This window comes from Eschrichtius robustus, chromosome 2 (genome assembly GCF_028021215.1).
Source record: "Eschrichtius robustus isolate mEscRob2 chromosome 2, mEscRob2.pri, whole genome shotgun sequence".
Classification (NCBI taxonomy): Eukaryota; Metazoa; Chordata; class Mammalia; order Artiodactyla; family Eschrichtiidae; genus Eschrichtius; species Eschrichtius robustus.
In genome coordinates, this window is record NC_090825.1 from 21,803,706 (window position 1) to 21,820,419 (window position 16,714).

Consider the following 16,714-nt stretch of genomic DNA (forward strand, 5'->3'; position numbering starts at 1 on the left):
TACACACACATATAATCAACCCAGACTTCTTCTTTGAGATCTAGATTGTATTATTATTTTGAACAAACTATTGTCCGTTAGTTCAATTCAGAATAAAAATAAGAAATTAAAGGTTTTTCTTTCACTTTATTCATTTTTATGTTCTTCCTTTCTTTACGTAGATCTAGTTTCTGAGTTATATTATGTTCTCACTCTCTAAAGAACTTCATTTAACAATTTTTTGCAGGGCAGTTCTACTGGAAACAAATTTCCTCAATGTTTGTCTGAGAAAGTCCTTATTTCTCCTTCACTTTTGAAGAATAATTTCACAAAGTGCAGAATTCTAGGGCAATGTTTTTTTTGCTTTCAACATATTAAATATTTCACTCCACTCTCTTCTTCTTGTATGGTTTTTGAAGAGAAGCAGATGTAATTCTTCTTTGCTCCTTTGTAGGTAAGGTATTCCCCCACCCCCCAGCCCCCGGGCTTCCTTCAGGATTTTTTTCTTTATCTTTGATTTTCTATAGCTTAAAAATGATTATGTCTAGGTGTAGTGTTTTTTTGTTGGTTTGTTTGATTGTTTTTGGAATTTATCCTGCTGGGTGTTCTCTGAGCTTCCTAGATCTCTGGTTTGGTGTCTGATATTAATTTGGGGATATCCTCCATTATTATTCTTTCAAAATATTTCTTCTGTCCCTTTCTCTATTGCTTCTCCTTTTGGTATTCTCATTATGAATATGCTACAGCTCCTGTTGTTGTCCCACAGTCCCTGGATATTCTGTTCTGGTTTTTTTTTTTTTTTGCTTGTTTGTTTATTTGTTTTTTCAGTCTGTTCTCTTTGCTTTTCAGTTTTTAAGAATTCTGTTGATATATCCTCCACCTCAGAGATTCTTTCTGCAACTGTGTCCAGTCTACTAAAAACCTATCAAAGGCATCCTTTATTTGTGTTACAATGGTTTTGATCTGTAGCATTTTTTTGGTGTTTTTTTGTTTTTGTTTTTGTTTTTTTAGGATTTTCATCTCTTTGCTTACATGGCCCATTTGTTCTTTTTTTTTTTTTTTTAAAGTGATGATCCATTTATTTATTCATTTATTTATTTATTCATGGCTGTGTTGGGTCTTCGCTTCTGTGCGAGGGCTTTCTCTAGTTACGGCAAGCGGGGACCACTCTTCATTGCGGTGCGCGGGCCTCTCACCATCGCGGCCTCTCCCGTTGCGGAACACAAGCTCCAGACGCGCAGGCTCAGTAATTGTGGCTCACGGGCCTAGTTGCTCCGCGGCACGCGGGATCCTCCCAGACCAGGGCTCGAACCCGCATCCCCTGCACTGGCAGGCAGACTCTCAACCACTGTGCCACCAGGGAAGCCCCGGCCCATTTGTTCTTGTATGCTGTCTACTTCCTCCAACAGGGCCCTTAGCATATTAATCATAGTTGTTTTAAATACCCAGTCTGATAATTCTAACATCCCTGCCATGTCTGGTTTTGATGCTTGCTCTTGTTTTCCAAATTGTACCTTTTACCTTTTGGTAATACTTTCATTTTTATGTTGATAACCAGACATGATGTACTACATAAAATGAACTGCTGCAAATAAGCCTTTAGTAATGTGGTGGTGAGGCATGGGAGGAGGGGAAACTTTCTATAGTCCTATGATTAGGTCTCACTTTTTTTAGTGAGTCTATGCCTATGGACTGTGAACTTCACAAGTGATTTTATTTTTCTTCTCCCTTCTTAGGTGGGACAGGATGGCTAAAAGCGGCTGAAGTTGCATACTTCCCTTCTATATGGAAGGCTGGCAGTGACTGGAGCTGGCTGTTTCCTTTCCCCCAGGTGAATTAGGTTCTGATAAAACCCCAGCAGGTTAGGCTTCTCGTTAACTAGTTTCCCCTAAGGACAAGCTTGTTAAGAAGAGCTGAATGCTCTGGCTTATTTCAAAATGGTTCCTGTTCCCCTCCCCCTTCTTAGTAATTAGGAGGGAACATTTCTCTAATATTTGCTGTGGGAACCTGGTCAAGCTCCTGGAGGTAAGTCTCAGAAAAGTCTCTGGGTCCCCCTGAAGTTCTTAACTCTCAGACTTGTCCATTGAGATGCTAGCAATTCAGCAATTACAGTTCAGGTGTTCCTACTCTGGTACTCCTAAACATGAGTTCATACTATTGACTTCAACTCTAATCCGTTACCAACCAAATGAATCACTCTAGCATCCCCCCTTGCTTATCTATAAATTTCCACCACAGGAGTGAGAAACATGGCTTCCATTATTCACCAGCCATTTATTTAATTTCAGCATACATGTATAGCAGCATCAGAAATGTTGACCCATACTCCATGGGAAGCAACTTTATCAACTAGATAGAATGATGATGGGAAGTTTCTTTTGTTCTTAGTCCAAAAGATTCCATTTATTTCCGAAGTTACTTAGGTCAGCACCTTTTTCTCCAATCCCAGGCAGTGAAGTTGTTTCATACATTTATCATACAGGTAGATCCTCAGAGTCTACTTTCTGTTACCAACCCTTTAAAGTCAGGCTCCAAAAAGGGTTCTCCTGCCCAGTGTCACTCATGTCAATAGAAGGAGTTTGGTTCAGAAGCAAGGGAAAGTTTTATCCTTTGATTAAAGAATGGAGAGGTGCGAGTTCTTGCTCTAGAGTACATACTTTCACCAACAGGCCATTGGCAGGGTTGCTTTATAGGGTTCTCGTCAATGGGGAGGGAGGGGCGCAGTTCTTATAGGTCAACATCTTGAATTGAGGTGTTGTGTGCAGCTCTTCTACACACAGTCTGCCAAGTTGGTGTGTTGGGTGCAGTGGTTCTGCACTGGGAACTCTAATCCTACGTGTTAGGTGCAAGGTCTCTGCACACAGCCCCCTATAATAGGCAAGTAAATCTAGACTAAGCACAAAAGAAGAGATTAGACCTTATCACCTACCATCTTATTTTTCCCCCCAGGGACCCCAGTGGGCTTTGCCACTAACACATCCCTCCCCTGTCTTTTGTCCTGCTCCTCATTCTTTACCCTGCTGAGGGGCAATTGTCTTTCTTCTGTAGCTGCTTTCTGACAAATCTGGATGTTGTCATAACACAACATCCAAAGATGTTGAGGAGCAGAACTTTTCCCTAGCTACCTTTAGATATTTTGATTGTCACCAGGCCTTAGCCCAAATTGTTCATATCCCTGAGTGACCACCATTTGAAGTTTTATGGATTCCTAAATATTAGCCAGAGAGCAATGGTTATTAAGGAGCTCAGAAAAGGTAGAAACCAAGCAGCGCTGGGGAGGGCCTATTTTATCCCATTGCGAATTTGTTCAGGCAGATGAGGCTGGCTGGCTTCTGTTAGTTGAGTTGCTTTTCCTGGTAGCCTGTCTGCACTTTCCTCAATCAGGCCACCTGCACTGACGTAAAAGCAACATGACATACCGGCCAGCCCACAAACCTCTCCTTGATCGGCTAATAGATAACCTAGGGCAATTCTAAACATTAGGATGCCCAGCCCCTCACTGAGTTTAGGGGCTTATCCAAGAACATGTACCCTCTTTGCAAATACATGGGCCTTGTACCATTGGCTTGAGTCCTCGATGGGTTGGTGCTCTGGTTTTTCATCCACGTAAGTAAATTTAGAGTCCTATTGGGGCACTCATGTGCCAAACTCAACTGTGTCTTCCCTCATTGGACTGCCGTATTCACATATTGTTGGTGCTGTTGGTCCATAAGTGTCACAACTGGGACCAGCTAACACTTCAATTTGTTTACAGTTTATCACCTGCTGGGAGGAGGTGGTATTTCCTCTTAAATGTGTCTGATGGTAGTGCTTCCTCCTTGGTTATTGGGGTTTACTTGACAAATTACTGGTTCTAGAGTCACTCTTTCGGCAGTTGTTTCCTTTTATTACCTCTGCATTCCCCCTTTTGGTTACCACTGCAATGAATCACTGCCCCCTTTTTTAGAAGCAGTCTTCAATATGCTTAAGCCATGTTTCACCTGTTTATTCTCTGCAGTAAGCATACCTCTTTCCTTCCAAATAGCCCCGTGTGTGTGTGTGTGTGTGCGTGTGTGTGTGTGTGTGTGTGTGTGTGTGTGTAGGATGGCATATGCATACTGGGAATCTGTATAAACATTTAATATCTTTCCTGTCCTGAGCTCTAAGGCTTGGGTGAGGGTTATCAGCTCCCAGAAGCCCCTGGGGGTATCTTCTTGCTTCTATGACTTGAGTCTGGGAACTTACTGAGGGAGCTTACTGAGTATCCCACCAACCTTTTTCCTTTCCTCATAAAACTACTCCTATCTATAAGCCATTCCTCTTCAGTGTTCAGGAGAGGCTCAATTCCTGGGTCAGGGCAACTGTAATAGACTGTGTCTATTGTTTCTATACAATCATGTACTAAGGGCCCTGTTTCTGTAGGTAGTACAGTGGCAGAATTTTGTGCGTGACAGTTTTTTATGGTAACCACTGGGTTTCTAGTTTCCAAGTTTACACCTAACGTCGGGGGCGCTTTGGGAAATGACCCAAATAAGAATTCCAGTTCGGAAATTTGGAACCAGCACCAAACTGTTAATACATTCCTCAAAAGGCCAAAATAAGAGGAGTCCAAATGGCATGGACTCTGATTTAACTGGGGGTCCCCCTTGAATGTGTAATGGCCCATTAGTCTCTCCTCAGTCAGAACGTCTCACAGGAGGTTAGACGGGACCGCCTCGGGCCAGAGCAGCTTAGCCATGCTAGTTCCTGACCAACCTGGTCTCTTAGGGGGTGGCACAGCTCTCTGAGGTGGGGGGTCTTCTCTTTCCCCCTTTCAGACAAACAGGAGGAGTTTTCAGACTTCCAGCCGGGTGAGAGCTAAAAGCACGCAGAATTCCCATGGGGTACTCACCATATCACCGGGACAGCTGGTATCCTGTGCTGATCCTGGAGGAGAGCTGGGAAAACCTTGGTGGATGAAGAATCACCTAAAGTTCGCTTCACAAGCAGAAGGGGAGGAGAGGTGGGGCGGTGGGTGTTTCCCGTTCTCGCCAGCAGCTCACGAGGTTTCCAGATAATGGGGTTCCTGGTCTTGAGAGCAACTCACAGGGTTCCCCAGCCCACTTCAGAGAAATTAGCTCTGACCAGAAGAGGTCAGTCCCAGGTCGGGTCGCTTACGTACATTGGGACCCTTTCATACTCGGGCATCCCCGGTGCCTTTTCCTGATCCCGGATTGAGCGTCCTCACCCATTTTGTCAGGAGGTCCGCATTACCTGGATCTTTTCCGGTATCGCCTCCTGACTCACGGGGCTGCTCGTTTCCTTTACCAAACCGGAAGTGACGACGGAAAAATCCGCTGTTAACTCCCGGAAGTCGGCAAGGAGGGCAAAAAGCCTTGGAGCAGCTGCTGCCGCCTTGTACAGGGGTTAGGAGGGCAGCACTGCTGGCAAGACAGTGGGCAGACTGCCGCGGCTCCCTCTTGTCCACAGGTGCCCACCGTCCCCGGGCGTCCAGCACCAAGGGGAGGGAGGCCAGGGACAGTGGGCAGACACGTGTGAGTGTCAGTCTCTGATGCCCAGCGATGCCACCATCGTACCCCATCAGAGTGTCCTCAGAGGCCATCATCTTCACGCCAACCTCCCAAAGCCTCTGCCGTCTTCCCCCTGGAGCCAGGTGAGCCCAGAGCAGTGAATGGACGGATGCAGGCGAAAAGGCCCTGGCTGGTCCCGAACAAGGAGCCTCCTGCCGAGTCTGGTTCAAAAGCAAAGGAAAGTTTTATTCTTTGATAAAAGAATGGAGAGGGATGAGCTTGTACTCTAGAGCACAAACTCCCAGATGCACAGGCCATTGTGCTGCTCGCAGGCTCCGGATTGCAGTGTGGCACGCAGTGCCTCTGCAAGAGGAGCGCCGAGCTGAGGCGCGGGTGGGGCCGTTTTGCACTGGGAACTCGGGTCTGAAGTGCCGGGGGCAGGGCCTCTGCACGTGACACCCCAGCAGCAATTGAACCGAGTAAACACAAAGGAAAAAAAAAAAGTTTAGACTTTATTACCCGGATTCTATTTTCAGTTCCCGGGAATTGTTAATGGGCTTTGCCTGTGACGATGTTCCCAAGGGAGTGTTTCCCCATTAGGGAAAGGGTTGGGTTATTGGAGGAGCTGGTGTTAGTGGAATTGGGTTTGTCCATAAACCAAGTAGCCCCTGCCATCACGGTCCAGTTCTGAACAGAAGAACCACATTTCCTGGAGTAGAGAAAATTTTCATCCCCAGTGATGAATGTTCTCAGTTGCCCATTTCATACACTCTGCTTTGTCTTGACCAAACAATTAGTCTGGCTTTTCTCCTCCCTATAAGTTCCTGAATTTTAACTTCTCTCAAGTCTGAGCAGGAGCTGCAAGAGTGGATCATGCCCCTTGTCAGCTCTTCCTGGGAACTGGCTGGCTGCAGGGAGACACTGTTCCTGTCAGACTCCACTGATCATTTTCCCTTGCTTGTGCAAATTTCCCTTATAAAAAGTTTTTGCTGACATTTGTTACCCCTCCTTTAGTCTGCAGAGGGAGGAGGGAGTTCTTGCAGTCCTGTTGCTTCAGTCTGAAGTGTGGGGTGCAGCATCTCTGTACACAGTATGCCGTCGCTGTCTGGAATTGCAGTCCTGAGCAGTGTTTCTGCACAAGGTCCCGCCAAGTTGGGGTGTTGGGCGAGCACAGTGGTTCTGTGCTGGGAACTCTATTCCTACATGTTAGGTGCAAGACCTCTGCACACGTCCCCCTGGAGGCTAGCAAAACTAGACCAAGCAGAAAAGAAGAGATTAGACCTTACAGTATCTCCTAGACTCCACCTTATTCTTCTGGAGGACCTTTCTTGTGTTTTAAAATTAGGCTGTTTTATTTTCTTATCATGAGATTGAAAAGTTCTTTAGAAGCTTTGAATACAAGTTTTTTTATCAGATAAGGGCTTTGCAAGTTTTGCCTTACATGGGGTTTGTTTTTCCTTCTTTTAATAGTGTTTTTCACAGAGTAGGTTTTAAATTAATAAAATTTAATTTTTCTGGTTTTGTTTTTTTCATAGATCATGATTTTTGTGTTGTGTCTAAGAGCTTATTTGCAAACCTAAGGTCAACCAAATTTTCTACTATGTTTTCTTCTAGAATTTTGATAATTTTGCATTTTACATTTAGGTTTATGATTCATCTTGAGGTAATTTTTGTGAGATTTGTAAATTCTTTGTCAAGATTAACATCTTTTTTGCATTTTGTTGTACAATTTTTCCAGCCATTTGTTGAATAGACTATTTTTTCCCCCATTCTCTTTGTGCCTTAGTCAAAAATTTGTAGAATATATTTGTAGAGACTTATTTCTGGGCTTTCTTTTCTTTCCCTTTAATCTAGATGTCCATTTTTTGCCAAGACCCCACTGTCTCTATTATCGTTGCTTTATAGTTAATTTTGATGTTGGGTAGTGTCAGTCCTCCAACTTTGTTGTTCGTTTTCATTGTTATTATCACTATTCTACATCTTTTTTCTTTCCATATAAACTTCAGACTAAGTTTCGATCATGAACCTCAAGACACTTCCAGACTCTAGTGATTACTCAATTCCAAATCAACTTCAAAGTTTTCAAGTAATTGTTACACTAGCACCGCACAATCATTACCAAAATCTTTATTAGTATCCTCAGTATACCGTAACGAGTGATAATCCAGGTGGCTTTAAACAACAGAAATTTATTTGTTCTTTCAGTTTTGTAACCTAGAAGTCCAAAATAAAGTTGTTGAAAAGGCCATTCTCTCTGAAGGCTCTAGTGAAGTATCTTTCTTTGCCTTTCTCTAGCTTCATGTGGTTGCCAGAAACCGCTGGTATTCCTTGGCTTGCAGATGTATCACTCCAATATCTGCCTTCATTGTCACACGGTATTATTTCTGTGTGTCTCTATGTTCAAATTTCCCTGTTCTTATGAAGGCACCAGTCATTGGATTAGGGCCCACTGTAATATAGTATGACCCCATATTAACTTGATTACACTGGCAAAGACCCTATTTACAGATGAGGTCATATTCCCGGATACCAGGAGTTAGAAATTCAACATATATTTGGGAGATACAATTCAAGTCACAACATTGGGTAGTAGAAATTGATGTAAGTAAACCTTTCATGTGAGACTTTATGTTAATCTGGTGAACACTGGGATGTTTTTAATGTTTGCTGTAACTTTAAATGCAAAGGGCTTCAAAATTCTCAGGTGTTCTTGTTTTGTCTTCCCAGGTGTATCCTTTTCCCTAAGACCGCCTCTTAAATAGAGGCTGACCCCTGCAGCTCTTTCAGCTTTCCTCCATTGTTGAGCCCTGATGGTGCGGTGGTAAGTAGATGCAGAGGAAAAAAACCTTCTATGGTATTATGATTAAGTTTCAGTATTTTGGTGAGCCTGTATTTCTGGACTGCAACCTTCAAAGTGTCTGTTCATCCTCTCTCCTTCTACAGGTGAAAAAGGAAGGCTAGAAGAAGGTGGAATCAGGGAGATGCCCTTCCACCAGGGAACTAAGGCTCTTGAGAAGTCTGTTTTGCTGGAAAGTAAGCCTCTGTTATGGAAAACACTTTCAACTTATTTCAGAATGGTTACTTTCCTCTCTTCCTGCCAGAGGTATGAGGTGAGTTTTTTCTTGTTCTTGATTTTTAAAGTTTAGAACCTTGTGGGGTTCTCATAGGAAAAACTCGCAAAAACATGGGGTTCCTCTAAAACGGCAAACCCCATGAGATTCACTCTCTCTATTTCACACACATCCTCCAGCAATTTGTCAAAATTAACACTTATGTATTCCAACCAGTTTATGGCTCCAGCAATTTCTGCTCCAGGTGAGCTTTATCTGCAATATTTTGTGTTTGCCTATCTCTCCAGATTTCAGTGTCAGTTTGGCCTGTGCTCTCCTTTTTCCGATGGATTCAAGAAAAGTTACTGATTCTCAGTTTGTTCAGAATTTTTCTTGTTGTAAGAATGGGATTGAGAACACCCAAGTCAGGGCCAAAACTACAATCCTGTTTTGGAAAGACAGTTTTGCCGTTTATAAGATTCTTGGTAGACCAATACTTTAAGACTGTGACTCTGTCTTTGCATTGCCCTCTGAACTGCGTTGTTTCTGTTGAATAGTCAGCCTTTATTTGCATTGGGTGTTTGTATGTTATGAGTAGCTTTATTCTGCTCCTTTCAAGATTTCATTGTCTTTGGCTCTCAGCATTTTTACTATAACATATCTGGGTAATATGTTGGCTTTTATCATGATTTTTCTGCTTCTATTATTGTTACATTGATTGAGTTCTGAATATTATTCTAATAGACATTCCTGGTATGAAAACAACTTACCTTTGATTTATCTTTTTATGTATTGTTGGATTTGACCTTCCGATATATTATGTTTTTGCATCTATATTCGGGAGATAACTTTCTTTTCCTGTACTGTCCTTGTTAGTGGTTTTTACTAGGTAGGTTACTCTGGACTTATAAAAATATTGGGGATGTTTCCTTTATTCGTATTGAGAGTTTATGTAAATTTGGTGTTATTTATTAGTTAAATGTTTCAAATGTTTCATTAGTGAAGCTATAAAGTTGTGTGAGTGATTTTTAACAATTACTGTGAATCAGACAAAATTATAATTATTCATTCAGTCTTATTTAGTTGTGCTTTTGAAGAATTTTTATTTAAATCCAATTTTATGTTTTACAGTAAAGCTGTTGCTGCTATCCACTTTTTTTTCTCCATTATATACTAGCTCATTAATTTTCTGCTGTTGTCCTTATTTAGTTCCTCATATTTTCTTTTAGTTTGATTTGTGTTTTCCCCTAAACTTCAATATGAAGAATATATCACATATCTCAGACTTATCCCTTTTCTTTCATATATCTAACCATAAATTTCCCTCTGAGCTTTTAGACTCAGATACATGTTTTGAAATATAACACTTGTTTCTCTATTTTATGAATTCTCTTGATTCATGTAATATTTAGAATTATATTTTAACTCTAAGTGATGTGGAGGGGGTACCTCCAGACTTCGCTCCTTCTAAAATAATGGCTAGAACTCCACAGGTCACAGAACCAATGTGACTGTTTTGCCTGCTGCTTTTTCTGTCTTGTTAATGCAATTGAGTGTGGGAAATAACCACCAGCTGTATCCACAGCGTCAATGTGTTTTACAGTTGAGCTGGAATTTCATTATTTTCCCCTGGCCCAGTTACAACTAGATTGCATTCAGGTGCCACTGCTTCCACATATAGCAATGCTCCCTGTTGTCCCTCACGATAAAACGTCAATAACTGCAATACTACCCTATACTCCAGGGGTCCTCGTCACCCAACATACCAGCATCAATGGGGTCTTATCACCACTCAACCAGAGATGGAGGTCATATTCTAAAATTCCATCCTGAAGTTCTTTCTAGGACTACCGATGGTACTGATTGTATTATTGTATTAGCTTTGGCTTCTCCAAGAAAGAGCTTGAGGCAAGATTTGAGTGCATATATTTTAATGTGGAAAATATTCTGTGATGAGGTTGGCTAGTTGCTCATAATCGAGCTAGAGAAAATAAGGAAAGAAGGAGATGATCTCTGGGCTTCAAATTACCAGCTTAAGTTACACATAAATGACCTGAGATCTTTTATATCTTTTGTCAAATAAATCCGATGTCCTGGAGCCACAGGGCCATGCTTTCTGAAAGTCAAGTTCTTTGAGAAGCTAAATTACAACACAGATTGAATTCTCAACTTAGCAGTGAAACTTCTGTTAAAGTTATGGCACTTACGGGGGGAAAATGGCATCCTGAAAAGTGAAATGGGAACATATGGTTAGATCCTGATGAACCTAGGGACATTGACATCTAGATGTTACCAAGTTGTCTTCGCCTATAGAAATGGCTCTTCCACCAGTGGCTATGGAGTTTAACCCTTCTTTTCCCAAAGAACCTGTGATGGTCTCCACTGAATTAGCTGCCATTCAAGGAACTGATAATCCTCTTCAGAACCTACCCCAATCACCCTTCTTTGTTTCTAGACCAGTAACAAATCCCATTAACAAATCCTAAAAGGCCATAAAGGGGAAGGAACAAAGTGTTAGCCACAGTGTTGTACTGTATACCAAGAGAACTTCATGGTTTTTCAAATTTTGATACCAAAATTGGTATAAAATCCAAGTAATATATATAAGGAAAGTAACCAACAATTATATCTGAGCACATATGCTAATTAAAAACATAAACTGACAATTTAGAGCATGATTTCCCATCACACTGAAATCTGAAGCAACGTATATTAAAATAACTTCCTAACTTCCTTAAAGACATTACATGTAGCATTATCTACAATTTCTAATAGGCAAAAGGAATAGAAAAATATACTGCTGATTTATTTCTATATTATTAAATTACTCAAGCTATTTCTATTTTCAAAGCAAGTTTTCCCTTTGTGCAGGTATGTGTTTAATCCCTTAAGCAAATTAGTGAGATCTTTATAAATCAGTTTTGCCTGTGTTTCTAATGTACTGTAAAGAGTTTTACCTAATTGCCTATTAATATTTAAATGACATAAAACTCATGAAAAAATTTAGAAACAGCCTTTTAGTATGTTAGATTTGTCAGAACTGATGGAAACATTTAACTGTAATAGTTTAATAAATTGTTGTGGATTGATTCATATCCTGGATTGATTCATATCCTTTCTCTTTAGTTATAGATGTGATAATGAACAATAAACTCTGGTAGGAAAAAATGTAAATGTTTAAGTTATGTGTTATTTAGTACATCTTTACTAGGCAGAAGAGGTTTTTGGGGTTTTTTTTGTTTTGTTTTCATTGTTTTAAATTTTTGGCTGCACCGTGCAGCATGCAGGATCGTAATTCCCCAACCAGGGATTGAACCCATGCCCCCTGCAATGGAAGCGCAGAGTCTTAACCACTGACCGCTAGGGAAGTCCCTGGAGGAGGTTTTTTGATACACCTCCTCCCCCTAAGTAAAGAAAGAAATCTACCAATGTTTTCTGTAGAATAAATTTAAAAAATGCTTCATATAATATGTATATTCAGTATGGATTTACTTCTAAAATAAACTCTTTATCTTTTCTGTTGAAGAAAAAATTTAAGCAGATAGGCTCATTTCATTCGTTACTAAGGAAAATTTATAAAAGGGTATATATGCAAAGTTACGTTAGTTTTTAAGTAAAAATGTGTCTCTATCACATTTAGATAACTAATAACATTTTCTGTGTCCAAAATTAGTTAATATCAATGAGATTCATCTTTCCTGCAGTATAATGTGAATCATTCTTTTGGTTCACCTGATTCTAAAGAAACAAATGGTGAAAATAGATTCTTTTTCATTCATCTATATTATTGATGTACAGATCATTTATTGGTCTATTATGAACTGTATTCTCACAAAAATCTCCAGTGCCAGCAACATTTTGATTCCATTGATTTGGTTCCAAATTTGCCTAGATAAACTTATGTTTACTTATACTTTCCATTAGAAAGTTGACACATTGACCTCTTAGAATGAAATGGCTCTTTGCTATGGAGTTTAGAACCTTTAATGTTTGATCTAGGGCCATCTTAGCACACTCAAACTTCTAGATGTGTTTCAGAAGGACTGAGTGGCAAAGATAAAACTTAACATCATCTTTTAATTGAATATATTAAATGCAACAACTAGATATTCAGTAGTGTATTGTTAATGTTCAACATACATATTAATGTATAAAATGTGTATTAATGCAAACTTTCATGGAGGTTGCCTTTTTAAAGACTCTGGAAACAACTCATTTTTCCATCAATACAGAGGAAAAGTTATCATAATTTTTAAATGACATAAGTTTAAAATTTCCAATAAATCTTAGAAGTAAAACGTTTATCTAGTTCTCTGAACCCTTTACAAATATGTATAACAAATGTAACATCTTGGTAGATTATGGAGTAGAGGTTTAGAGACGATGTTTTATTCCCTTAAGGCCACAAAGCTAATAAATGGTTAAAGCAGAATTTATACTCAAGTTTTTTGTGATATCATGGAATAAATTCTTACATATTATTGGATTCTTTTTTAGTATAAACATAAATAGTTTATAAACTGGTTTCTTAAATATTAAACAACAACTAAAAAATGTACTGTTGGCTGGGAGAGAGTGAAGGAAAGAACGAATGAACAACTGCATGATTCCCTCTCTCTTCTTGTCCCCCATGCATGCAAGCACAGACACGCATGCTTGCACACACACGCTATCTCTGACACTTAAGTGTTAATTTTAGTATTCGCTTTGCTCTGTTTCACATGAAAAATATGTATGTGGGGGGAAAAAAATCAGATATGAAAAACAAAGGTGAAAGAATTTATCCATAAAAATTACTTGGATAAATCCCAAAAAGCACAAAACTACTTTTGAATTTAACATTAAATGTGTAGAAATTAATGAAACAATCAGGCAGGTGAGTAATGAGGTTTGATTTCTACAAGGAAATCACCCTTCCTTTAGTTTAATTCCAAATAGTAGCAGTGTTATGTGCCAATATGAAGAGAAGATTAGGACACAAATTATATGCAAATTCTGTTCTTTGGGGTACAGTGTGCTGTAAATAAGAAATAGAAACACCAAAATGCTGTGTACTATGGAAGCATATCCTGAAGAAATAAGAAATTCAGTGGTTATTATGTTTAATTTAGACCATATTAACATTAAACACCCATTTTTTAAAAAGGTAGACTATCTTAAGGGGCATAAAAATGAAATAGATACTAATATCTACACTACAAGGATAAAAGAGTTAATAAAAAATTACTTCCCAAGGACTCTTATCTACCACAGGGGAAAAAAAAGTTTGAGAGAAACAAAATCAACAGGAAAATAGACAATAAGCATTAATTTAATATAGCTTTAAAAATGTTTCAAATTTTTAAATAAATGATTTACTGAATCAAGAATATGTGAAATAGAGAAAGAAGCTGGGGTTGGAATAAACAGGATAATTATGGTGTCTCATTTCAGTCTAGATAAAGTACGCGAGTTTCCTAAAATAGTTCACCTATTTTTAACTTTTTATTTTATATTGGTTTATAGTTGATTAACAATGTTGTGATAGTTTCAGGTGTGTACAGCAAAGTGATTCAGTTATACATGTACCTGTATCTATTCTTTTTCAAATTCTATTCCTATTTAGTTTGTTACATCAAAAATATCAGACTGTTATAAAACATTAAGTAAAGCTGAATTTACAGAAAATAGGAATTGTTGTAATTTTTCAACGTACTCATTAAGTTTCAGGTTGAGCTATATAAGATGATTTTCTTCAGCCTGTAAATGTTATTTTACTCCATTCTTTCCCCTGAGTTTTTATTTCTCATAATTCATTGACAAATGTGTCACTAGTATACATTGCTAGGAGTGATGTCAGTGAAAATAAAATAGTAAAGACATCTGAAAATTCTCTTCCATAACAACAATGGGAAAACTGGCAAAAAAAAGTCAGACAACTCTTCCAGAACTCTGGAAATCAACCAAAGTCTTGCATAAAGTAGGAAATGTTTATTTCAAAAACAATGGAATTCCAGCATTAACAGCATTTTGTATGTTTTAACTTGCCCTGTTCCTATTCTCCAAGACCCACCTCTGTAGTGGCTTTGAAAACCAGCAGCCAGGTAGCCAATGAAAGTGGAAAGAGCAATGTTTAGGCTCCTTCATAGTAGATATGTTGAACTACATAAGAATTAACAATATTTGTGCCTCGAATGACACTATTAACAGTGAAAGGGCAGCAAACCAAATAGTAGGAAATGTTTGCAAATCATATCTGATGAGAGGTTAATATCCAGAACATGTAAAGAACTCCTATAACACAATAACAACAGCAAAAAAAAAAAAAAAAAAATCAAAAATAGGCAAAGTGCTTGAATAAACATTTCTCTGACCATGACATACATATGGCCTGTAGCACAGAAAAAGATGCTTAACATCACTAATCGTTAGAGAAATGCAAATTTCTCCAAACCACAATGACATTCCACTATACTCATTAGGAAAGCAATGAGAGAGAGTTTTTTTTACTATCTCTGTAATATCTCCTTTTTTGTAGCATTAAGTAGTTGGAATCAAGCAGTGTGTATCCTTCTTAGATTGGCTTGTTTTACTTAGTAGTAGGTATTAAAGTTCCTCCATGTGTTTTCATAGCTTGATAGCTCATTTCTTTTTAGAGCTGGATAATATTTTACTGTCTGCATGTAAGACAATTTATCCATTCACCCGCTAAAGGATATCTTGGTTTCTTCTAAGTTTTGGCAATTATTAATAAAGCTGCTGTAAACATTCGTGTGCAGGCTTTTGTGTAGACATAAGTTTTCAGCACATTTGGGCAAATACCAACGAGCACGATTTCTGGATTGGTATGTCTAGTTTTGTAAGAAACTGCCAAAATTTCTTAAGTGTTTGAACCATTTTGCATTTCCACCAGTGATGAGAGTTCCAGTTGCAACACATGAACTATAATTTTCAGTTGTCTCATTGTCTTGTATCGTCACCTGGAAGATTTGAGGTTTTATGTGGAAGCATCAAATTGGTGGCCAAGCTTAGTTCACATTTCCTTCTTCCCACTTTCTGGGGCAGTGAAAAGTAGTATCTTGCTCCTTCATGTTCTGTATCAGTTCATGAAACACTTTCATTATGAAACTATAATAGGAAGACTATTGAACTATCAAAATAAGTGAATAAGAAAACAAAGCTCCTGAACATTATAATTGGATAATGTTAAATATTTTGTTTCTTAACTGTAAAGTGGTGATGTATAAAAGGGCTGTTGTAAGGAATACCTGACCAATGGCCCAATACCCATTTTTATGTGTTAGAAATGTCACAATTATATACTTTTAAAAATTAAATAATTTTTGTATGATAAAATCTTATTTGAAGAATACAAGGCTTAGAAAGTTTTCATTACTTTCCAAGTTTATTTCCCAAGATTTTATTACTAGAAAGTAACAAGAAATGACTTTTTTTTTTCTGGACAAATATGAAGTAGTATAGCATTCTGTGAATTTTCAGAAGAGTTAAAATTTAGAAAGGGAGCTATAGTATTCTGATGGTAGAGGTGGGCGCCTGATATAAATTCACAGGTATACTTTAATCAAAAGTCTTTATAATACTATGGTACCACATTCTGCTGCTATGTATTAATTATTAATGTTCTTATCCATATGCCATACAAATTTTGAGCACCTACAGTTTTAAAACAATGTATCCTTTAATTACTCTTCAAATCTTAGAGCCTTTAGCATGGTGCTCAATTTACAGTGCTCGATATAAATTAAGAGTTAATGAAGTGGCTTATAAATTCAAATTACTATAGAACAGTAGCAAAAGTGATATAATGAATATTTGGCATCTAACATGTTCAACTGGAGAAAAGTGTCTGCTTCTCCAGTATATTATCATGGATTACATAAATATATGTATATATACATATGCATATATGGCATTTATATATACAACATATATATTTATATAGATGGTACATCATTGTAAATGTAGAGTGAAAACTGCTATATGGAGACAAGAAAGGAGTGTTTATAGCTTTCTGAGTCTGTTATGGAGCTTATATCTAGTGATCCTGCTGAGTCCATAGTTCTAAAAGGGCTTCTTTCCTGCTGAGCAAGCAGTGCTTGGTGCACGCATGACTGAGCTTTCTGAATAAGTGTAGCATCCTGCAGCAATGAGTCATGGAGGTGCTGAGAGGCCTCGATCTTTGTTGATTCAAGTGGC